Source organism: Dermacentor andersoni, chromosome 7, assembly GCF_023375885.2.
Source record: "Dermacentor andersoni chromosome 7, qqDerAnde1_hic_scaffold, whole genome shotgun sequence".
NCBI classification, from domain to species: domain Eukaryota; kingdom Metazoa; phylum Arthropoda; class Arachnida; order Ixodida; family Ixodidae; genus Dermacentor; species Dermacentor andersoni.
In genome coordinates this window covers 76,543,257-76,567,452 of record NC_092820.1, presented here as the reverse complement: position 1 = coordinate 76,567,452, position 24,196 = coordinate 76,543,257, and the positions used below count along the sequence as shown (strand labels likewise).

Sequence of the window (24,196 nt, the reverse complement as noted above, 5' to 3'; positions counted from 1 at the left end):
ACAAGTAAGTCACGTACTTTTATTGGCTGACAGATCGAGCAGAATCGCCGACTGGCGGGCACTTGCTGAACCACGGATAGTGCGGTTTGCGTCAAGCGTCGTCTGCTATAGGCCCTACGTGTTTCCATGTGTGCGCGCGGCGTGCATATCTCCAGGAACCAATTCTTCCGTGGTTGTAGCTCGGTCGTATAACCTCGCCTCCATTTGTTGCCGATTCACAGAAGCATTTAGAACGGCGCGTTCGCCTGTGGGTGCAGTAAGATTAATGATCAAGGTAGAACACCGGGCTTCGAATGTGAAGGTCGCAGGTTCAAATCCTCCTCCAGTCCATTCCATTTTCAGGCCTCGAGTGCCGCCTGCCCACGGCAAAAAAATGCCGAGTGCTGGTGGCGCTACGCTTGCCCATGTGCTACCGAATTAGGAAGGCCCACTAAGCTTCAACAGAGACTCTCTCATGGGAAAAGGAATTGGCCTCCCTGGTGCAGTATTCGGCCACTATTTCCCTAATGACTTTCGCAATAAACCCATGGCCCTTAGTCCCCAACGGCTTCGGAGCACCTGATCAAGGCGGCGGTGAGACCTGCGACGCGGCCGAGGGTGCTAAGAACCTCTGGATCCGGACAGGCCGCCACCGGAAACTGAACCTTGGCAACGTTTAACACGCGATTCCTCTCGGAGGGAAGGTTCCCAAAAAAACGTTTCATTTTGTGTGGTCGTTCTTACAAGGAGGCGAGATATAGATTTATTCGTGTTTAGGCACCTACAAAGCTGCAGGAAAGATGTTTGTTCATTCGTGAATTGAATATGTATTTTCATTGTGAGAGGTGTTTGGTTGTGTTCGGTAACTACACTTGTGTCCTTACTCAAGAAGACCGTTCCACCACCGCTAGTATAAATGTTTAAAGTGCCGCGTTTCTTGGAGAATGCGTGAGTAAATTTTCGTTAAGTAATGTGGCATAGCTTGCGGGGGGAAGGGGGGGGGGCTGGAAGACGCCAACACTCTGCTCACTTTCAAGGCACCAGTCAAGCACGGCTAGAACGAATGTACGTGTCTTCCACCGCAGGGGCATCTGCGTCAGCAGGCGTTTGGTGTGTTGCGACACCACGTACCCGAGCACACGAGGGTTGGACCCTCTCGCGTGTAGCCGTGTGCGGCTTAGCCATGTCCGGGGAAAAGGGGATCCCGGGGGTTGAGCCGATGCCGGATGTTTGGACCTTTACGGCCCCTCGGCGGAGGCAACACACCCCTTTCTCCTCGGCTTCACGTAGACGGCACCCTCGGACTGACCCACCTGGGGGAAATCGGCAGTCGCCTTTTCCTGTCTCTCTCTTCGCACCCCCCCCCTTCCTATTTTCCTCTCACTTTTAGTCTTTCCTGTCTTCTTTTTTCTTCTGATAACTTCCAACGTTCCTGGCGGCGAGGGTTAACTTGGTATGCTGTGACCTACCTCGGTTATAACATATGTGGTCATAGCGACGATGTGCAGTTGGCATGGCAGGCCTTGCTTCACCGCATACCCTACCTTGTCCCTTTGTTGGGCTCGGTGGTGTGTGACTGGCATCGTCGCTGAATACTCAACACATTTCATGGGAACTTCCAACCCCTTCTGTACCGATCGTCCCTCTAAACGGGGGCGCACCGATGCTATATTTCAGTTTTTTCTAAAAGGCACTCAGACTTTCCCGAAATTTCACATTGTCCACAGTGATAAACCTGACAAGAAAGCAAGAACGATTTCACCATTAGTTGTGGCGAAGCATCTCGCAGAGACAATTGGAGGCGGCTATAAAATCAGCAAGCTGGCCAGTGGGGACCTATTACTCGAACTAACAGACAAAGCACAACACGACAAGCTAACGAACATTGAACAACTTGGAGACATCCCTGTCAGTGTGACAGCGCACCGAACCATGAGTACGGCCAAAGGCGTAATTTCTGACATTGACTTGATGGACTTGACCGAAGAAGAACTCCTGGAAGGACGGAAGGATGAAAACGTAATAAGTGTACAAAAAATAAAGATCAGACGTGAAAACAAGGAGCTGACAACTAAGCACCTTTGGTTCTAGCACGTTACCAGAGACATTAGAAACTGGATATACCGAAATCAAAGTACGACCGTACTTCCCAAACCCGCGACGTTGTTTTAAATGCCACAGGTTTGGTCATGCTTCCCAGAGCTGCCGAGGGAGGCTAACCTGTGCGAAATTTGGCATCAATGATCACTCTGCAGATGACTGTAAGGCTGAGCCCCATTGTAGCAATTGTAATGGTGGCCACCCTGCATATTCTCGATCATGCGCAATCTGGAAGAAAGAAAAAGAACTAATTGCGGTAAAGGTAAAGGAAAACATAACTTTCAGAGAAGCAAGGCAACGCATCTCACCAACCTTTGCACAGAGCGCATCTTTCGCCGAAGTGGTACGCCGGGGGGGGGGGGGGGCAGTACCACAACGGCACTTGGCGGACGCCAGCGCCACGCGTAGCGAGCGCGCGGCAATGCCACCCGCCCCCATGTTGGGAGCAGCGAAGGCTGCCTTACCTCTCCCGAAATTGACCACAGCGGAGGCCTCTGCTAGTGCTGGCACCAGTCAGCGCAGCTCAGCGGTCAAGACAAGCCCATCAACCACCAGGACGTTAGGCTCCAAGGCCTTGTCTTCCGAGACAAGGCCTTCACGGAAAACACACCGCTCACAAGAGTGCATGTCCAGTGCCTCGCAAGAGGCCATGGAAACAACACCAGGTCAGAAGGCGCAGTTGGCGCCTAAGGAGCGGCACGATTTTGTCGACCGCTCCAGAAAAGACAAAACTCCAATCACAGGGCCCCAAAAGGGCACTGTAAGCTAAACCAAGTTCATTCTCTTTGACACATTGCACAACATTTATTTTAATACAGATACACTGATTATTCGGTGGAATATCAGAGGCCTGCTCTGCAATCTCGATGATGTCCAAGAAATCCTTCATGAACTAAGTGCTGTGTGTCCAAGAGACTCATTTGAAATCTAAACATAAACACTTCCTACGTCACTATGTTATTTTCGGAAGGATCGTGATGATGCCCTCGCATCATCCGGCAGCGTAGCCATCATAGCTGACAAATATGCAGCTTCTATACGAGAGTTCCTCCACAGGCAGCTATGCTCCATGTCTTCCTGTCTCCATGTCTCCATGTCTTTCTGGAGTGCCGGGAAACCGAAAGACACAGGAGGAAACATTTCGCTTTTGCATACCGCCATTGTATTCCCCGGCATCTGGCTATGTTTCTTAGTGAAGAACCGCTTTTTAAGACGAAAGCAGTCCTCGCTTTCTTGAAAGATGTTGTACTACATATTACAAGCCCATTCATTTCGTAGCACATCCTCTTTACAGAGGATATCGCTAGGATAGTTTTCTTTGTATAGCACATGCCTCTAGGCCCGTGGGTTTCAAGGGCTCCAGTGAGGCAGTAGTGCTCTAGACAATTTTAACATCTCACGTATTCTATATTATGCATCATTCTTTCTCAATGCATTCGAATGTTCATAGTACACGTCAATGGTCATTTCCAATAATTTTATTATACGTAGATTTTATATAGAGAGAGAGGGCTCTTTATTGGAAAAACAGAGAATTTTGCCGGCGCGTATATAACTGCTGGCATGCTACTCTGTATAGGGATAGGGAATGGGATTAAAAGATTCCAGAAAAGAGTTGGAGAAAAAAAGGATAAAAGTAAATATGAAATGTCCGAGTGGACCTCATACTAATGTTTACAGGTGACATGGCGGGTAAATTTCAGCTTTTGTATAGGAAGGATGCAATTTACATCAACTCTTTTAGGTCCCTTTACAGCCACGGCACATTAAGATCACAGAACCCATCAGTCCACTGCTAACCCATTAACACTAGCATGGCGCTCTTTGGTCACACCTGGCCCTTGCGCCATTAAACATCATATATTCATTCAAGTAAAACTCTTGCTTGGGCTAGTTGGTTCATGCTTGAAGTAGGTAAAGGCAAGGCGCAGAAGACCAGGACTTAGGAAGAACACAAACGCCCGTCTTGTCGTTTGTGTTCTTCTTCCTAAGTCCTGGTCTTCTGCGCCTTGCCTTTACCTACTTCAAGCATGAACCAACTAGCCCAAATTGTCGTTTGTGTTCTTCTTCCTAAGTCCTGGTCTTCTGCGCCTTGCCTTTACCTACTTCAAATATATTCATTCATTGTATGTCTTCAGAGATTGTGCCTCTGCGTCAGACCGACGATGTTGATGCTGTTTCTTTTAGTGATCATTGTTCAGTGACGACTGAGATCGGCCAAAAGCCAAAAAGAAAACTTTAGTTGGAAAGGTGGAAATTGAACGCTAAGCTAATCAAAGAGGAAATCTTCATAGATAAATAAATCGAGCAGTTCTTTAATGACACACTAGGCAGTGCCGCAAAGAAATGGGATTTATTTAAAGAAAGGGCAAAATTGAACGCAATAGTAAGAGGTGGACACATGAAGTATCAAGCTGAAAAACCGGAATAGGGCCTGCGGCAGACGCTGGAAGACTTGGTGCGACTCGAAGCAGTTAAACCACCTTTTGTTAAGCAAGAACTGGAAGTCGTTAAAAAAAAAACAAGAAAGCTTAGAGGAAGATAAATACAGAGGTGCGACTATACGTGAACGAGCTGAATAATATCTCGCGGGAAAGTACCAACAAAGCGAGCTTTGTGAAATGAAAACGTGTACGCTCGACGAAGTGAAATGTTGGAATTAAAATGTAATGGTAAGATATCGAGAGAATAGAAATTTATCAGTTTCAGTTTCAGTTTATTATTCTTTAAATACAATGAATTGGTGAGAGACAATATACAGACGAGGGTCCCAATGTCAAAGACTCAGTTAATTTAACAATGTAGTGATGTATTAAAAAAGAGCAAGCTAACTAAAGAAAAAAACAGAATCGCGAGACTACAACATAAAAAAATAAAATTGTCGATAACAAATTGTCTGTATACAAGCCTATAGTGCATAAAAAAACTGTCAATGCATACAAATGGCAAATGTAGTGTAATGAATGATGTAAACTTAGTTACACATATAAAACAGCTTAATGGCATGTCTAAATGTATGAAAGGATGAACGTTTAATGCTTACGGGGTAATAATTCCACTGTTTTATACAGTGAGCGATGATGTCATTTTGCCATTGTTAGAATGAACCATAGGTAGTAGAAAATAGGAGTTACGTGCAAACCTGGTATTATTTTTATTGATGAGGAGCCTGGAAGCAATGAATTGGTATGAGGGCTGTTTAGTAAGTAATTTCTAAAACATAATTATTAGATGATGGTTGAAGATGTTCGTCACAACAAGGATGTTATTTTCACGTAGTAGAGTAGCACTCGTTAAAAACCCACTGTTAGTGATAATGCGTATTGCTTGGATTTGTAAGTGCTGAATAGACGAGATATGACAGTTATATGTGTTTCCCCAGAAAACAATGTCATAATTAATGTGACTGTGAAGGAAGGCAAAGTATAATGGTAATAATGCGTCTTTAGAGAAATATGTTCTTGATTTGAATAACGCACTAATACCGAAGGTACACTTTTGCTTAATGAAGGCAATGTGTTTAGAAAACTTAAGCTTAGAATCTAATTTGATGCCCAAATATGATACACAGTCAGAAACGGGAATGTGATGACCATCCAGAGTTATTCAGGCATTCCAGATAGTATTATGTGGCTAGAACGGAAAATCATGAATTGAGTTTTTGAAGGATTCATAATTAAATGATTGGACAAACACCATGCAACAATATGGTCAACCTCATTGTTTAGTTTAAAAATAAAAGTTGTTAAAGATTTGTCACACACCAAGATAGTAGTATCGTTAAGACACGTGGGTAAATCCTTAATATAAATTGACAATAATAAGGGACCAAGTATGGAGCCTTGTGGTACATCATGGTTAATAACTTTAGTATCAGAATAGGCACCTCTAAAAAGAACTGTTTGTTCTCTGTCATGTTGGTAACTTTTTGGGAGGTTTAGTACAGGACCGGTAATTCCCAGGGCTTCTAGCTTTATAAAAAGTATGTTATAATTAATTGTATCAAAAGCTTTAGTGAAGTTCAAAAATACCGGACTCGAACGAACACACTCATTTAAGTATCTTTGGGTCATTCTAGATGGACATCTTCACTGGAAAAATCAGATTAGCGCCGTCTGTTCGAAGTTGGCTTCTGGCTGTTATGCCTTATTACGGGCCCGGGAGTGTTTTAATACACATACACTGCGTACTCTTTATTTTGCCCTTTTTAACAGTCATTTAACATACTGTGTAGAATCATGCGGTTTGACATACAACATTTACCTTGATCCTATCCGGCGATTACAAAAACGGGCTATCCGAATTATAACACAAAGCAAGTATACCGAACCAAGTAAATCAATTTTCCAGTTATTAAATATCCTTCCTTTTGACCATTTGCGTTCTTTAAAGATAGCGGTGTGTGTAAACAACATAGTAAAATATAATCAAGCTTTTAATGCCTCCCTGTTTCGCTCTCCTTCTCGACTCACAAGAAACCTCCGAAATAGTAACTTTAATCTGCCACCGAATAATAACATCTAGATTGAAAGATTGGTGCAGTTCTCAGAAGCCAAGGTTTGGAATGCTTTACCCCCAGAAATAAAACAGTCCCATGAAACAAATAAAACATTAAGAGCACACTTTATGAGCCTTATTTGATCTATGTGACAGTCGTTTTCGGTTTGTGTTTGTTGTACCGTGTTCTTCATGACAGAACTTTACTCATTCTGCTGTAAAATGCACATTATTTTATTTTCCCCTCATTGTATGCTGTACTTTGGTCTTTCGCTGTGATCTTGTGCTTTTCATTTTGCACAAGTGCTGTGTCATTGCCATCGTGCATTTTGTTTTTGAACCCCACACTAGCCTCTGGCTATGGGTTCAGTCAGTGTTTTGATAATTTGTATTGCAAGAGTAGCAATAAAAATGAAATGTAATGAAATGAAATGAAACGAAGTTACCCATATCAATCTAGTGACGAATGTAGTCGGTTAGGAATATTAAAGCTAAGTTAGTCGAACTGCCAGCGCGAAAACCAAATTGCGAAGATTGCAAGAAACTACGTTTCTTAAGTAATTAAAAAGGCACTCGAAAGTTAGTATCGAGAATTGTTTGCTTGGCGGGAGCCAAAGTTGCCGGGATACGAGGGCGACCTCTGGGCAGAGATGCCGACGCCAGACAATGAGGAAACAAATTCATTAGAGAGGGATATTAGCATGGGAGAGATTGAGAAGGCTATTGAGTAACTAAGCTCGGGCAAATCTCTTGGTCCGGATGGGATTACCGCGGCATTTTACAAGGCGTTCAAAACGAATATGGCAATAGCGCTGCATGAGGTATTTTCAGAGAAACTCGAGTGGGGGGCTTTGCCTCCATCGCTCAATCTTGGGCACGCAGTACTAATCCCAAAAGGCAAAAATGGAAGTATAATACGTAGTGTAACGGGATACAGGCCAATTACGTTGATAAATGTTGATTACAAAGTTTCGATGAAAGTTCTTGCAGCGAGATTGCGGGGAGTTATGCGAAAGTTAGTTGGGCCGCATCAGACAAGCGGCATTATTAGGAAAATATTTACAAATATTCATGCAGATAGAACAATTTTAGAATTTTGCGATAGCGCTCTCCTCAAGGTAGCGGTGCTGCAAAAAGATCTATCTAAGGCTTTTGACATAGCACCACATAGTGTACTATTATTGTTAATGAATTTGTAGGTCTTGGCTCCGTCATGTATGGAAGCATCAAAATGGCATATCAAAGCTCATGTACCAATTTAATGGGTAATGGTGAACTTTCACCACGCTTACAAGTACTTTCTTCCGTTCGACAGGGTTTTCCGTTAAATCCTTTACTTTTTGTTTTATTTTTTGAGCCGCCCTGTAGAAAAATAGTTAATAGTACAGAAATCAGGGGGCTTAATATACAGTCATCTGAAGTGCGTGTTTTAGCTTATCTCGGTGACGTTGCCCTATTTGCTGTAGTTAGGGAGAGTGTTAGCTGATTATTAAGAATTATTGAAAGTTTTGCGAGAAAGGCGGCCGTCAATATAATAAGCAAAGGGTATTGGTCTCTGGCATGGTCATTGGAATGCCACGCCCGATGTTTTTGAAGATATCCAATGGCTCACGACACCTAGCAATTACCTGGCAGTACGTTTGGATAGGTGTCGCGAGAATGAGTCACGCTGGATCGAAAAAACCGATTAAATGTGTGCGATGGCCGAAGCATGGAGTGGGCCGTGAATTGTCTATTTTTGCACGTACCGCTATTTGTAACGTTTTTCTCAGCGGAAGAATTATCTATCTTCTGCAGACACTGCGTTGTACGCGTAAGTAACTCGCCGTGGTTACTTAGTGGCTATGGTGTTGGGCTGCTAAGCATGGAGGTCGCGGTATCGAATCCCGGTAGCGGTGGTAGGATTTCGATGGGGGCGAAATGCGAAAATGCCCGTTGTACTTGGATTTTGGTGCACGTTAAAGAACACCAGGGGGTCAAAATTTCCGGGGTCCCTCACTACGGTGTGCTTCATAATCAGAAAGTAGTTTTGGTACGTAAACAATTATTTTAGTACGCATAAGTACACTAAAAAGTTTCACCGAATCTTTGCCACGCTTGTATGGGGTTCTACGTGGCAGCGAACATCAAGAACAAATTTGTTTCGCCGAGTAAATGAAGGTGGTCTGTCATTGTGTGACTTGTTTCTGCAGCAAGTTGTACCCCGTTTCACATTGATAGGAGATGAAAGACACCATTTTCGGCGTTGTTGTTTTTTTTGCAACCCATGTTAACCGTTTCTATGCTTGATTTCTTTTTCTTCAGCCGTGGTTCCTCGTTACAGAATGTCACGGTTTTTGCGCGAATATTTGACGTCCTATTGGTTCCTTCGTCAAGATTTTTACTTGAGTGCCTCTCCTATGTAGAAAAAAAAGCGTCTTGAGAAGGATATTATTTATAGTGTGTTCCGTGTACTGTTCTATCAGTTAATGTTTCAAGAGGGGCCTGGGCAAGACGTACTTAAAGAGGTTAAAAATATGTGGATACCGGTGAACGTTTAACCATTTTCCTTCAAGCTTCACACGGGGTCCTTGCGTGTTAAAACGTGGTTAGAGGAAAGAGGGATTTATGCGCCATGGGGAAACAGATGCTTTCTGTGCAAGAAAGCTGAAACGATCGAACATGTTTTCATTGATTGTAATAATGCCATATTTTTGGAGGAGGAGGAGGAAAGAGAAATGTAGAAGGCAGGGAGGTTAACCAGAATAACGTCCGGTTGGTTACCCTACACCGGGGGAATGGGAAAGGGGAAAACAAAGATAACAGGGAGAGAGAGGAGGGAAGGAAAGAAGGAAATTGCGGCAAGTTCGCTGACGCGTGTGGTTTTACAGAAATTGCAATAATAGTCACATATGGTCGCACATTTTTTTGAATACATTACAAAGAAGGCGGGAGATGGAAATTCAAGATGATGAGCAAAACGAGAACAAGGTGAAAGCAGGAGCTGCTTTCAACTTGTTCTCGTTTTGCTCATCGTCAGAGTACATCAAGCATAGATCTACCCGTAAATCCATACAGCATTCGTTTTTTACCGCCTGAACGCGATTTTGAACGGATGGACGTTATCTTTTTTACTCGGGCTGCACGCAGTCTGGCGTAGTCTGTTACCATTAGACACTGTGATGTTAAAGGCCGATCTGTGTATGAACATTTTGTGGAAATGGTTGGGAAGTACGTGCTGTGTGCGGGACGGTTGGCTGTGATGAAGATGTGGTGTCAATGTAGGATACTAAATTATATAAAACGTGTGTGATCTGTGCATCACAAACTTCTTTGAGGCTTGTAGCCAAGCTGGAAACAGAGAAAAGAGAAAGCCACTGTGGCGTCAGGGAAGAGTGCTTCTCTCGCATCCAGGAGTCCCGGATTCGATTCCCACCCAGACAGAAATTTTGGTACTTTTCTTTTCGAATCAGGGCATCAATTTACTTTGTTCAGAGAAACCTGTCTGACAAGTCTGACGTAAATGCGAGCATTCTTTGAGGTGTTTTCACTATTCGTGCCATCGGCCATTTTGGTACCATCTTTCGGTCACGCCGCCGAAGACAACGCCGGATTTTCGCGTAATGGGGCGTATGCATTCAAAATGCTTTCATTTGATTCCCGTCTCGCTGTCTTCGCTGACGTGCTCACCACCGCACAATGAACAGGGTATGCGGTGGTGAGCATTTTATATATGGCAGCAAAATAGATTAAGGGACAAGACAACCACGCCTCATCGCTTTCTGCTTCGCGCTTACATACACGTCAAAAAAGAGCCCGACGGTACCCTTCTCACGATGAACGGCGGCGTTAATGCGATTATAAGCAGTGCAGCGACACACCGCATTGCGAAGTTCCTTACATTTTTCTATTACCAACATTGCATTGACGTCTCTGTAGACCAGCGGTCCTCCCTCAATGCACGCTGTGCTTCCATTCCCTTCGCTTCACTTCTGTCTCCACACTCGTTTGCCATTGATGCCGATCTTTTTTCTTTTTCGCTTTCCTGTAGCTGACTTCTTAAATTCTGTAGCTGACTTCTTAAAAAAGGCTGCAAGCAGACCAAAGAGCTCTGTATCATATTGAGCGTCTGCACCGCGCATCGTATGGTCAATCACTCCTTGATCGTCTCATTCACCACCCGTTATCTCGCATGGGAAAAATGGCGTCATTATTTATGAATATCACTACCATTTCTGAATATGCTTTCAGATACGTCTGGGCCTCCAAAAGATATCACGAAACACGTATTCCACATTTACCTCACAATCCCTGACATGCACAAAAAGTCTGATATACCTGTTTTGGCAATATTCTAATTGGCTCAGTCTCACATGTTCGAAAAGTTTCCAGAATATCTTCAAGTATTCACAGATGCATTTGTACACAACGACGGTCAAGGCGCCTCTGCAGCTTTTTTCTGCCCTTCAGCTCAAGTACGGCGTATCTTTCGAATACCTCATCGAACTTCGTCAACAACTACGGAGCTAGCTGCGAATAATGTCGCACTGAAATACGTGCAAGAGGAGTTAACTACATCGAAGGTTGCCATCTTTGCGGACTCCCGTGCTGCCCTTAGCAGGCTACAACGCAGTGAGATTGATTGTCTCTCCGAGCAAAATTACATCACGTGGGGTATCTCTCGTTGCTCAATGGATACCTTCACAGGTAGGAATCGCCGGAAATGAAGAGGCTGATCGGCTCGCTTCAACTTGCGCTCATAACAACTGTGACTGCCCAGAAATTTTGTGCAAGCTTGATGACGCTGGTCTGCTGATTCGTCGCCACCTACTCAAGCAGCATCCAGACCAGCGCGTCGCAAATGGAACGTTCCCGTCCCGTGTTCGCGGTCGAGGCTTGCCTCGTCGCGCGAGAGCACAACTGCTCAAGCTGAGGGTTGGTTGCGTGAACGTGCACGAACGTTTATACAGACAAGGGTGTGCGGAAAGTCCATTGTGTACGTCTTGTGGCTGCTGCGAGACACTTCAGCACCTTATATTTGAGTGTCCCGCTTTCAATGAGCAGCGCATGTCGCTAGTGAGAAACTATCATCTCCTTGACCTGCGGTGTGCGACACTCGAGGAATGTTTATACCCCAGTGGTTGTGCATCTAAACGTGATCAGGCCCATCGCACCCTACTTACCTTTCTAGAGTTAACTAACTTAGGTTCACGTTTGTAGCGTGAACATTGAACATTCTGTTGTTGCGTGACCTTCAGTGACCAGCCCTACTGTGTGTGATCTGTACTATGTTCTACTTTAGTCTTTAGATTTGTCCTGTTGCTCTTTCTTTCCTCTTTCCTGCCCTCTTTCCTATCTTCCATTACTGTCTTGCTGTCACCTCCCTTCAGAAGAGTAGGCAGGTGTTGTGCCCCTTCCGGTGTCAGTTGCCAGCCTGCTCCTCGCTTTCCCTTTCCTGTTAACTGTGTATATGTGTTCAAAACAAATAATAATAATAACAACAACAACAACAATAATAATAATAATAACAATAATAATAATAATAATTACTTCTAATATAGGAACGTAGCACGAGTGATTGTACAATAAATGAATATTTAATTACCATGGAATTACGGTGGCTCTCTCTAAAATGTACAGAGTCATTCTCATCCCTCCTTGACTTGCTTTCTACGGAGTCTCCGGCACCTTGGCATAAAAGTATGCAAATTTCACACATTTATGGACAGCTGAACGTAATTTGTGACTGAAGGGGTTGTACTGCCTCCCTGATTGGTCCAGTTTTATGTACATTATTTCCGGAATCAGCCTACATTATACTGTTCTAATGTCTGGCATTATTGGGCCAACTTACATGATGAGAAAGCAGCCAGAAAGGACGTGCCGTATCCTGAGACGGAAGGAAAAGAAATCTCTGTTTAGTAAAGTAAGTGTGCGCTTGAAGGCGTATATTTGTCGCAGTAAAATATTCAGGTAACCTTTGTTTTTTTCCTGTGGGAAATTTCGTAGGACAGAGCTGATCATTGGCACATTTGCAAGGGTGGTGCAGAAAGATTTCCACAAAAGAAGCTAACTCCTAAAGACGTTTTAGTGTGAGAGCACTGATAGCCAACCAACGAGTACTTCCCCTCTGTCTGTGCGAAGTCTCTTCGTACGCACATTGCTTCACGCACATCCCGCTTGCACAGCCTCTTATGCTTCTTCTTCTTTTCACACATACGCCCGCAGTACCTTTGCTACGTTGAAACATTCTCTTCGCTTAGGTTGTCAAGAACGCGTAAGTCTTCGGTCGCCCAAACTTATGTGCCTTTGTACGTGTATGAGCAACGGACATAAATGTGGGCGTCCAGGCTTGCCTACTTCCCTCCGCAGGCTGTTTCCCGCTCCTCGGCTGAACTGTGTAAGGCGGAGCACACGATTTACCCTCGCATACCCTTCGTGCAAGTGCGAATGCTATTTGTGGTTTCTTGCGCAGGCACAGACCGCCAAAGCACAGCAGATAACAGTGTCAAAAGCAGTCCCAAGCCTCGCGTGAATAAGGCGAGGAGGGCGCGCCGTGTCACCCCGCTCGCCGAAGTCTTTCACTCGCAGGCGACACGACATACCACGATTGCGTCGAAAACAACGACGAGGACAGCGATGTCGCGGAAAAGGGAGGACGTGTAGGGACGGCTGGTTGGAACAGAACACGAGGATCACCGCAGGGCACGAATCGCAAAAGCGAACGGAGAAGACCGTGTCCTGTCACGCAGGCGCATCGCCATCACACGCCGGCGAACGGGGTGGATTTCGCGGAGCGAGAACGGGTGCGGCCACGCCCTGCTGTCTCTTCGTCATCGTCGTTGCCTGACGGGAGACAAGGTGGGAACGAGAGTAGAGAGAGAGAGAGAGAGAGAGAGAGAGAGAGGTCTCTGATGCCACGGCCGGCGTCGACCGCAGACTCGTTTAATGTGGCCGGCTAGACCAACTGTGCGCGGTAGGGCCTCCGTGATCACTGTACTACTGAAGTTCATAGAAGGTTGTTCGGTGGAGAGGGAAGGTGCTTTCGCGAAAACATTACGATTCTTTTTAGGTATTTCAAGGTACACCTAATTGGCAGTGCGCCTTTGAACGAAAAATGCTTGCTCGCTCTTAATATTGCACGCGTGTTGTTCGTCTTCGGGTGCGTAATCTCGCGTGTTTCGTTCCACCGATTATGCACCTACGCTATGTATTCTTGGAAGCAATGTACTGTACAGACTGCGTCAAAAGCTTTCGCAACGGGGAATCTGTGAACAGCTGAATATGTCCGCAGTCTCCGAACGCAGCCTGCTGTCTTGCCTAGCGCGTGAAATGTGCTCCACAAACGCCAACTCCCAGATAGGATTATTATGGGCAAGGCGCGGAGAAAAGGGGGGGGGGGACACCTGTGATATTGTTGCAATATTGCACTCAACAGCCTAAGGTTTTCATCTCTCAGGCAAGTGCCACCGAATATTGATATCGAAAAAAAATAATAAAAGCAACATTTTGGAGCTTTCATGGCCGGAAACCAAAATCTGATTATGAGGGATGCCGTCGTCAAGGCCTGCGAAATAATTTCGACCACCTGTGGTTCTTTAACACACATTCAATGCACGGTATGCGAGTATTTTTCGCATTCCGCCTACACTGCAATGCGGCCGCCGTCACCGGGATCGAACCCACGACCTGTATCTCAACAGCGCAACGCCACAGCCCGTCAGTTACCGCGGCAGGTTGAATATCGACTTGGAACGCGTATTTTTGCTTGTCGACTTCGCTTTGCGATAAAAGAATTACTGGCACGCTGACAAATTTTTTTCCCAATATGAACTTCCCGCTATCCGGTGGATTTTAAAGATATATGATTGCATTTTCCGGAATACGGCTATGTTGGAAGAAAGCTGTGCTTGCGGGTGTAGATTTCGTGTCTTCTTATCATCATTTCTTTCACACCATTAAATCAACCGCAACTATATTGTAACCATGTACCTCTCGGCCCAACCTTCAGTACTATTGAGCAAGTCTTATTACTGTCACCGTACGTAGCACGGTAAAAGAAAAAAATAAGTTGGAAGGCGATTCAACGTCTAGTCAAAGTCCTTGAAAGACAACGCCTTCGTGTGGAAGGTGGGACTGAAAATAGAATGGCCAAAACCATGCGATTAATTGCGATAGCCTCGTTGAAGCGACAGCGTTTTATCGACATCCACTAGAGCTTGAATCGCCGTCCAAACATTTGTCATCAGACATCATCATCATGATAATTGTGATCTTCACAATCGTCATCATCAGAATCATCGCCACCGCCATCAGAAGCATCATGGTTAGCATTCTCATAATCATCGCATGTCCAGTAGCATATACTTAGTAGCTCCTGTTGCACATACAACGTGGCGTCAGTGGCCCATATCCCGTGGCCCCCTGGGGACGGTGCCATCTTGCGGACCGGCCAATGAGAGAGGTTTGAAAGAGGTTAAAAACAGGTTAAAAAGACTTATACCCAAAGCGGTAAAGTGGTAGTAACTTGCCGAGGAAGACATTCAAAAAGGTCTTCAAAAAATCCTGCTCACTAGCAGGAGTGCACTCACGAAATGCGAACACTTGTACAAAGTACGAGACAGTTCCAACAATAGCTACCGTGGTTTAGGGCATGCAGCACAGAGTGGCACATAAAGGAACAATAAGCAAGACGATCACGCGCGAGCATTGGACGCGTATACGTATGAGCATCAATAGATTGGCCACAGAAAGATAGATAGATAGATAGATAGATAGATAGATAGATAGATAGATAGATAGATAGATAGATAGATAGATAGATAGATAGATAGATAGATAGATAGATAGATAGATAGATAGATAGATAGATAGATAGATAGATAGATAGATAGATAGATAGATAGATAGATAGATAGATAGATAGATAGATAGATAGATAGATAGATAGATAGATAGATAGATAGATAGATAGATAGATAGATAGATAGATAGATAGATAGATAGATAGATAGATAGATAGATAGATAGATAGATAGATATTGCTGTCAAAACAATACCTCGCTGAAGCACAAAATATATTTTGAAAAGGTGAACTAGACACCGGTCATTAACATCAATGTAAAGTACTCATTCGAATTCTATTAGTAATTAAAAGCCGTACAGTCAGAAAAAAAATCGCACCGACACGGAAAGAAGCCCGCCGGTTCAGAGTGGCTATCGTTGTTATTAAAAGTATGCAATTGTCATTAAAACATGGTTTATGGTAAAACTATGTTGAATGCCGAAGCTATATGCACATAATTTGTTTTATACGACGATTAAGTCAAAAGTTCCCAACATCTTTCCTCTATACAGTTCAAGTATCAGTCAAAAGGGCCGGCGCCATTTGCTATTGGAGCCAGTACTGCCCAGTTACCTCTCTAGTGCGTCTCATACTTTAGCAGCTGCTTCAATATCAAATTTTCTTAATGTGATAGTTTCCCAGGAGGCAAAATATTTCTCTAGAAGTTTAAAGACGGAAATCTGCAGTAACACTTCGATAACAACATCGCACACATGAAAACCGTATTAAAAAATAAAAGCAAGCAAGGTTGAATCGATTTGTGCAGCAAATTGCTGTCGAGGAGCCTAATTTCTGCAGGCCCGTATTTAGGAAAAACGTCTTACGCAAGCATTGTTCGTAAGAGCAAATGCCAGCCAATCCTGGTGCTGGACATATTAATTAGCGAAAGCGGCCGGCCAACGGCGCAGGCCACTTACGAAAGAAATTCTGTCTGTGTTGGGCCCCGTATAAGCTCACGTAACGCATACATGCGTTATGAAACATGCCGATAGCGCTAAGGATGACAAAAGCATAAAGATAGACTGCAGGTGACGGGCACTGCAGTTCGTCTCTACGTCTTGGTCTTCCTTAAAGCCGCGTTAAGGTTTCATAAGGCCACTGACAAACTACATAACCCTGCTATCTAGATTACTAGCATACGTGTGCTTTCCTGCGTTTGTTCGTTAGTGTCCGTGCTGGTATTTTGTGCCTGTGCACGTGCGTGTGTCTATCTATGCACGAGCGCGCGCGCACGCTTTAGCACCCTGAAATTATTCCTTTTACGCGAGATCGCTCAGCGCAAGAAACAAACACGCACACGAGAAAATACAATCGCCCATCGCTCATGTTCCCCTCCTCTCTCTTTGTCGGCGCTCAGTTCTATTGCATAACAACGTTCAGCCAACTTGCCTGCAGCTTCATCATCCTGCGTGCAATCTTAGTTTGCCAAGCCCATGCATTCACGAAGGGTATACGTCTAGGCTCAGTGGAACAAAACAGAAAAGCTGCCTGCCAGGCGTCCTCGGCTTCTCGCATTGCTCTTGCCCTCGTCCGGCAACCTTCTCCTTCTCTTCCTCCTCCTCCCTCCCCCCCCGCCCCAGATCTCTCTCTCACCCAACCGAGAAGCGCGTTAGGAGAGAACAAAGACGGTGCCCGTACCGAGCAAACGACGCAACGGAGACGAATCAACAAAAGGCAATCGCGATAGAACGCGCGAATGAGCGAGTAAGGAAAGTCGTCGAGCGCTTCCAGAGACAGAGCGTGCTTATGAAATATGCGTCGGCCCCACGGCGCGACAGCGGCGAGCGCAAGCTGGCGGCGAAACGCCGAGTTATTTATGCGTTCGCGGCGAAGCTGTGGCTGGCGCGTGTTCCACTGCGCCGCTGCTTTTCTTTACTTATTTTTTTTCGCCGTTACGCCGGCGTAGCTGTGCGCACCGCAGCGAAAAACCCGGGACACCGTGCCGGAGCCCCGAGCACGCGGTGTCCTTGGTTAGCCGCGTCAAGATAGTTACCTAAACTAAGTCTAAATATTCCTTTCAACTGGCGCGGAAGTCGGAACGGGGGGGAAACGATGCCGCGAGAAGAAACTAATTTCCGTCCCGCGAAACATACTCACGGAGAGCCACTGCCTGCTCATTCCGCGCGCATTTGCACGAGCTGCGAGAATAGAGAAAGCAATTATCCTACCTTGCGCGTCAATGTATTCCTCGAAAATTACATCTGCATAATCAAGACCAGCGATGAAAACGATCATTGCGTACTAATGTAGGCTGTGAAGTAAAGCCCGAGAACGATTCGCATGGTTTTGCAGAGCTGGAAAGCATATGCAATGGCACGTTATAGTTTCTCAGGCCATCAAGCAAACAGGAACGTACATGTAATCTATTCATCTATTATGTATCAAAAGAGAAAGCCTCACCGCCCGATTTCGCCTTCGTCTGACTCATCGCCGATGAACATGGAACTTGTTATGGAACACGGCAGCGCACTTCGAAACAACTACGTAACGCAGAATGAACGAACACGAGCGCTCTTCCTTCTGTGTCACGTCACTGCTTCGGAGTGCGCTGCCATATTCGATCATGACTTATTAGCCAGCCCACCAGAACGTCTTAATCATGAAATTTGTAAACTCCTGCCGGACGAAGCCTTGGAAGCATTTTCACTCTAGTGGCGTGCCTCTGTTAAGCGGCCCTTCGCAAGGTTGGACAATGACAAGTAGACAATTAAGCCCGGTGCGTAGATAACGCGAGAACGATCGCTCTTGCGAAGTATTACACCAGTTGGCTTAGCGAAAACAGGCGAAAGTTCCAACAAAAACTCACGCGCCGTTCTTGAAGGAGCCCATTCCAGACCAGGAGCAGCATTGATTAACTTATTATTAGCATTGCTTTTCCGTCATAAAATGTCACAGTCCATAGGAGTTTCACAATTTCAGAGCTAAGTAGTTTCCTGTCTCACCCCTTTTGGAGCACACACACACACACACACACACACACACACACACACACACACACACACACACACACACACACACACACACACACACACACACACACACACACAAACACACACACACACACACACACGCGCGCGCACACACACACACACACACACACACACACACACACACACATATATATATATATATATATATATATATATATATATGTATACGCAGCTCGGGAGCGCTCGCTACGTGCGTGGAGGCACGTGACCGACAGAGTGCTACGTTACGCAGCAGACGCGCCTGCATGCATTTGTAGTGCGTCTGGCACGTGCAATTGCGCGCTCGCGCCCAAGTGCTCCAGTCTGGACGTGCTACGTGGTGAGGACCGGCTTCGTCCTGCACCAGCTTGACCGACGGATAGCAGCCGCATCCTAATTGTGCGTTTAGACGCGTTTTCAACGCGTCAATGCGCCGCGATGTCCGTCAAGGCGTCTAACCAGGAGCGGCCAGGAATGAGCGCGCGCTGCATGCAAGCGTGCGTTGTGGTCTGACCTTGGGTTTCGCGCGGTTCGAGGCCAGTTGAGAGTTCAGAAGCAATCGAAATTAGCGAGACTCAACGGCTACGAGGGCGATAAGCAGTGTGGTCAATGTTTACTTCCTGCGCGGGCGGTTAGAGCTGAGCGTGAGCAGACGTCAGCCTGCTTCTTCCGAAACCACGTAATTCTTTTCGAGATTCGAAACGCGGATTTTCGTTTATTTCAGCATGTTGAGTCACGTCGCCAAAGAGGATAACACGAAAGCGAAAGGTAACAATAAATTTGGAAGAACGAACGAGAAACAATGAAATATACGCCATGGAAATGCAACAAGCGATCGCTTAATGAATGAGTGATGCGTGAATGCTACATGTGAGGACTTGTTCCATGTGATGATGTCGACATCATCTCATGTAGCCTCAGCACACTTGAGAAACGAGTCTTCTTGGTACCGAGTATGGGTGGCAAGCGGGGTCGTTGTTTGATGTGCGAGTTATTTTGTTTATATATAAAAAAAAACATGTGTCGCGCATGTCCACTCAACAAACAAGTATACGTATGCTGTTCATAAAGCAGGAGTACCGTTACTACGCACGGGGGTCTATTCTTCATTCTGTCACCCGCTCCCTTGTCATCGTGGAGGTTAGCGAACTGCTTGTTTTCGTAGATAACCTCACTTCTATTCCTCGTTTTCTTTTCTTTTTTTTTCTGAATGTATTTTGCTCTGGGGCTCGACCAGTTCTTTGACGTTCGTACTGAGTTAATAAGAGAACTTGCTAGAAGAGGAGGCAGGAAGCAGCTAAGGGATATTCCTTTTGAACATTTATGTGATAAAATTTTTCACTTGCTATAGACCGTTGCCGTGTTCAATATCTGATCATCATGGCAAAAATATATGACGCAAGGCTAATCGGTGCTACCTACGCTTCCCATCAATTGTGCTTCTACAGCGCTTACTCAAAAGTAAAAAAGGGCGAAGTCCGCGCGCGTTGAATGAGTTCTGCGAATATTTAGCGCATTGCCTCCACTTTTTCTTTACAACATGCTGTAGCCAGAAGCCGAAGTGATTCCGCACATGTCAGGGACACTCAATGACTCACGGTCCCTTTCTGTCTGACACCGCGAATGATACTTTAAATAAAATTTAAAAATAAAGAAAAAATTACCGATGTACTACCTGTATTAGCGCTATTCGTGCAAACGCGCGAACGAGGCCTGTTCCGCATGCAGAACGTCAGGAAGAGTACTTGGTAGTTCTTGAAATACACTCACCCGTTACGGAGACACAGTTGTATTGCTTGGAAGACCGTCCTATCCCTTCCGACTCGTGACCGATGCACTCAAGTACCTCGAATGGTGCCGTAAGGAAGCTGGAAAGTGCAGTAAATACACAAGTCAAATCTTGATCGAACTTACCATCGAGTTCAATCAACAATGAGCTAAAGCTTCTTCCTAAAAGGTACTTCGAGGGCGCTACAACGTAAAACCATTCCAATATGTTTTTATTCCAATCTCCTGACGTCAAATTTGCGTAACCGCCAACGCAAGCCTCGGGCGCTGACCTGCAGCGTTGTCTGAACAGCGGAATCAAACGCCCTCCTGGTTTGTAGTGGGTCACTTTTGTTTGCTTTAAGAACGAATACCATTGCCTATGCTGAGCAGTTTTTCTTTTGTAATGGGCTGAAAAGAGTCGAGGTGCACGCTCAAGTGGCGAGGGCTTCGACGGGGCCGAGCCACTGCACTGAAAATCGATGACCGGATGAAGAGGGTGGTACTGGCGTCTGCAATTGGTCCGCTTCCCGTTAGCTATCTTGCAGTGGCAGGTCAAAAATAGCGGCGGGGTGCAACTGAAGGTTAACAAAGCCGCTAAAACGGATCCTCAGCAAAGAGTTGGCAGAGCGATGTCGTGTACGTGCCGAAACGGCTCAAGAACATTATATTGCCACGCGAGAAGGCTTATTGTACGCAAATAAATCCATGCTCTCCGGCAGGTGAAACTAGCCAGTGCTCGGACGATCAGCGGGCAGCCATCTTCTATTCTTTCCTGAACGGAGCACACTCCGGCTATTTAGAAAAAAAAATAAGGTTTTTTTTTCGGCATAATAATCCATACTTAACGCGTACACATTGACACAGTGACACATTACACGGTGAGTACACATTGACGTGGTGAGTTTTCGCGTGTTTGTGACACCGCCCGCGTGACAGACAGGCGAAGTGGGTACACTATGAAAACTTTTGACCAATAAAAGAGGGCTATAATGGCAACAAAGCTTCGAACCAGAAATAATAATATTTCTTTTGTTCGGCCTAGTCGTGCATAATCAGTGTGTATACTTCATATCAGGTGGAAAGCTATCATAGATTTCGTGACTTCGCGTGACCGAAGTGGGGGGTGATCCAAAAATTTGTTGACCAATCGTGAAGGGCTGACTACGGAATTGGAATAGAAAAGTTAGGAATAGATTTACGTTACAGCGCCTCAGTTTTATCTCAAATGGCGCTCGCGACCACAGTGTCTTGGTTCGCGGTGTCACCAAGCAAATTAAAAGCTCGGCATTGAATGTTCAAAACAACAGCGCTATCAAGTACACTAAACGCGGATTCCGCTGCCTCGGACACGAAGGAAGGTGCTTCGGAGGCAGCACAATATGTGTGACGTCACACGGGCGTCATCAAACTTAATTGCCCCTACGAAAGCGAAGAGCTCCGAGCTCTGCAAACCTGGTTGGGGTTGATCATACCGCCGTAGAAAAAGATGTGAAACACACTAAAACGTGCCAAAGACATGTAGATTTTTTGTCTTTATGCTGTCAGTAAGAGTCTAATATCAATTGTTTTTCTTGGCTTTAAGCTATGCTTCTTATTTCTAGATGTGCGCCTTAAACGCAACGCTCTACACTTGTTTGCTTTATAAGCTTCCTTGGGAATGCGAACACTGCATTAGTTGACACAACGTGCTTAGCATAGGCTATTGTATACAACTGAATGTAAAATCCACCGCGGTTCGAAACTTCTCGTGACATCTAATTTTGTTTTGTCTTTCGTCTTTTTTTTCTATCTCCCGTAATATTTGGTCATTGAATCTAAACAGAGAGCTGTTGTTTACTTCACTTTTAGCTTTAAAACTAAATCGAGAGCAATCATTAATTTCATCCAAAAGCAATAGCTACGTTCCATTTCGAATTACATTCTGGGGCCGAATTCACAAAGCTTGTTTGTTCATAAGTGCTGCTTTTCATTGGCTGGTCGCCTTCACTAATAACACGTCCTGCTTAACTATTGGCGGGCCCGAACGGTTTAAGCGTAAGAACGCTTTGTGAATACGGGCCGTGGAACCGAATTCACAAAGCTTTTTGTTCATAAGAGGTGTTTTCCATTGGCGGATCGCCTTCGCTAATTATATGCCTTACATCACTACGGGCTGGCGCGAACGCTTTCAGCGTAAGAACGCTTTATGAATACGCAGTTGTCAACCGAGTCAAAAGCCCGACAATATTATGAGGTACGCCATAGTGGGGCATTCTGGAATAATTCACGTCTTCAAATCGACTACACATCGCGCAGATTGCACAATAATTTCCGCTATGTCCGCGTGTAAGGAGTGACACAAGCATCTAACTTTTCACCACTGCCTCGCGCTATCCGTCTCTGGAGCAGCCTTTAGGATAGCATGGTGCATTGTGCCGTAATTTGGTCAAACATTTTTCTCCACACTGTGCGTAGGGTTGAGTTAGTACACGGGTACTCATCAACCCTATTACGTTTACGTTTTTAATACATTGACGCACGTCATGCCATGTGTTTGTTTTCTGTTTTTTTTTTTTTTTTTATTACGCAGTGTATAATGTCTGAACGCAAAGTATTTTGCTGCTTTTACGTAATACTTTCTGCTGTTCTTGCTGTTCTTATGCAATGCTTATCTGTTCATTCCTCTTCTTTTTTTCTTTGTTTTCGACATCTTTATGTACACATGCAAAATTTCATCGTTTTGTGCCAATAGTTGAATCCTTTATGCACCGACATATTTTTACCGATTGTACCTTATGATAAACTGTGCCGTATGCCCCCCTCGCCCTATGCCTCTTCGTAGGCCTTTGAGGTCTTTCTAAATAAATAAGAAATAAAAATAATTTAGACCACCACGGGGATCTCTGACGTGCATCTAATGCACGGTACAAGCCTGCGTTCTTGCATTGCAAGCGTACGTTATTGCCGCGCCTAGCGTTTGATTGCAGCACCGTCGTGCTTCTAGCAGCGCAACGCGGCCACGTTCTGCGAAAATGACGTCAACGCAAAAGCCGAGGCTACTACGCTCTTGCAGCATATGTCAGTGTGCGCGCGGCCACAACTCGTCGTTGTGGAAGGCATTTTGGCCCTGTGCAAATGTCGTAACATGATGTCTCGGTCCACTGAATGGGCTGAAATGTCTGATGTACAAGTGCGTACGGCCTCGAGTTGTGTGCGGGCGCGGTTTTGATGTTCAGCACCACTACGCAATCTCATGCGATTCCAGCGCAACTCTGAAAGAACACCGTAAGTCATGCTTTTACGGGCCGCACGTACGGTTCGCTAGGCTCTGTGGCTGCGCAATTTCTACCAGCGCCGTATATATAAATACCAACGTCCATACCCGTCGTGCGGCCACAGCAGCGATTGCAGGAAAAAAATAAATAAAGAACGCACAATTTTTCACGATGTAAGGATTTCCGCTCGGTCGTCGACACTTAAGAGCGCTGTTGAGCGTTACCGGGTTCGTTCTTCATGTATGAAGATTCGGTAGCTGCGTGCTATAGCACAGGCGCAGATATTTTTAGAGAGTTCGTTGACATTGCAAGATGCAAATTTCCTAACACGCTCGAGCAAAGATAGGCGCGCAATCGCAAACACAGAAAGCTGGGGAGTGAATGATTTTCGACGTGAGAAATGAGTCAACAGAGACATAAAATGAAAGAACCAATCTTGTTGGTCTGTTTACCGAAAAACATTTTTTCGAATATAAGAGAGAAAGTTTTTTCGAATATGAAGGCAAGCAAATCTTGTTTTCTTTTCTCTCTCTCTCTCGAACTCCCATCTGGCATGTAACGATAGAGTGCACTGCAAACCGCTTTTTTCCACTGGCGCTTTTTTCCCTCCGCTGGAAAGAGTTGAGGGACGATGCCCTCCGTGACGGGTGCAACGCCACGGAGGGCATCCTGAGGTCTCGCTGGAATCTCGGCTCGCGGACGCCGTAATGGCACACATTGGACTCCGGCTAGTGAAATGTGAATGCATGTTCCACACCTTTTGGTTTTGTTTCTGAAGTAAACTGAGTGCCCCTGATCGCTAA

The 24,196-nt window shown here is 45.3% G+C and overlaps 1 protein-coding gene across 4 annotated transcripts in view; it reads right to left on the bottom strand.

The window, feature by feature from the left end:
* Positions 1 to 24,196, bottom strand: part of LOC126534278 (muscarinic acetylcholine receptor DM1-like) — a 402,808-nt gene that overhangs the window by 151,459 nt on the left and 227,153 nt on the right. For all 4 annotated transcript variants that reach the window (XR_008613263.2, XM_055072780.2, XM_055072782.2 and 1 more), the window contains one exon: positions 20,140 to 20,237. The gene's annotated coding sequence lies outside the window, so the exon portion shown is untranslated. The remainder of the gene's footprint in view (positions 1 to 20,139; positions 20,238 to 24,196) is intronic.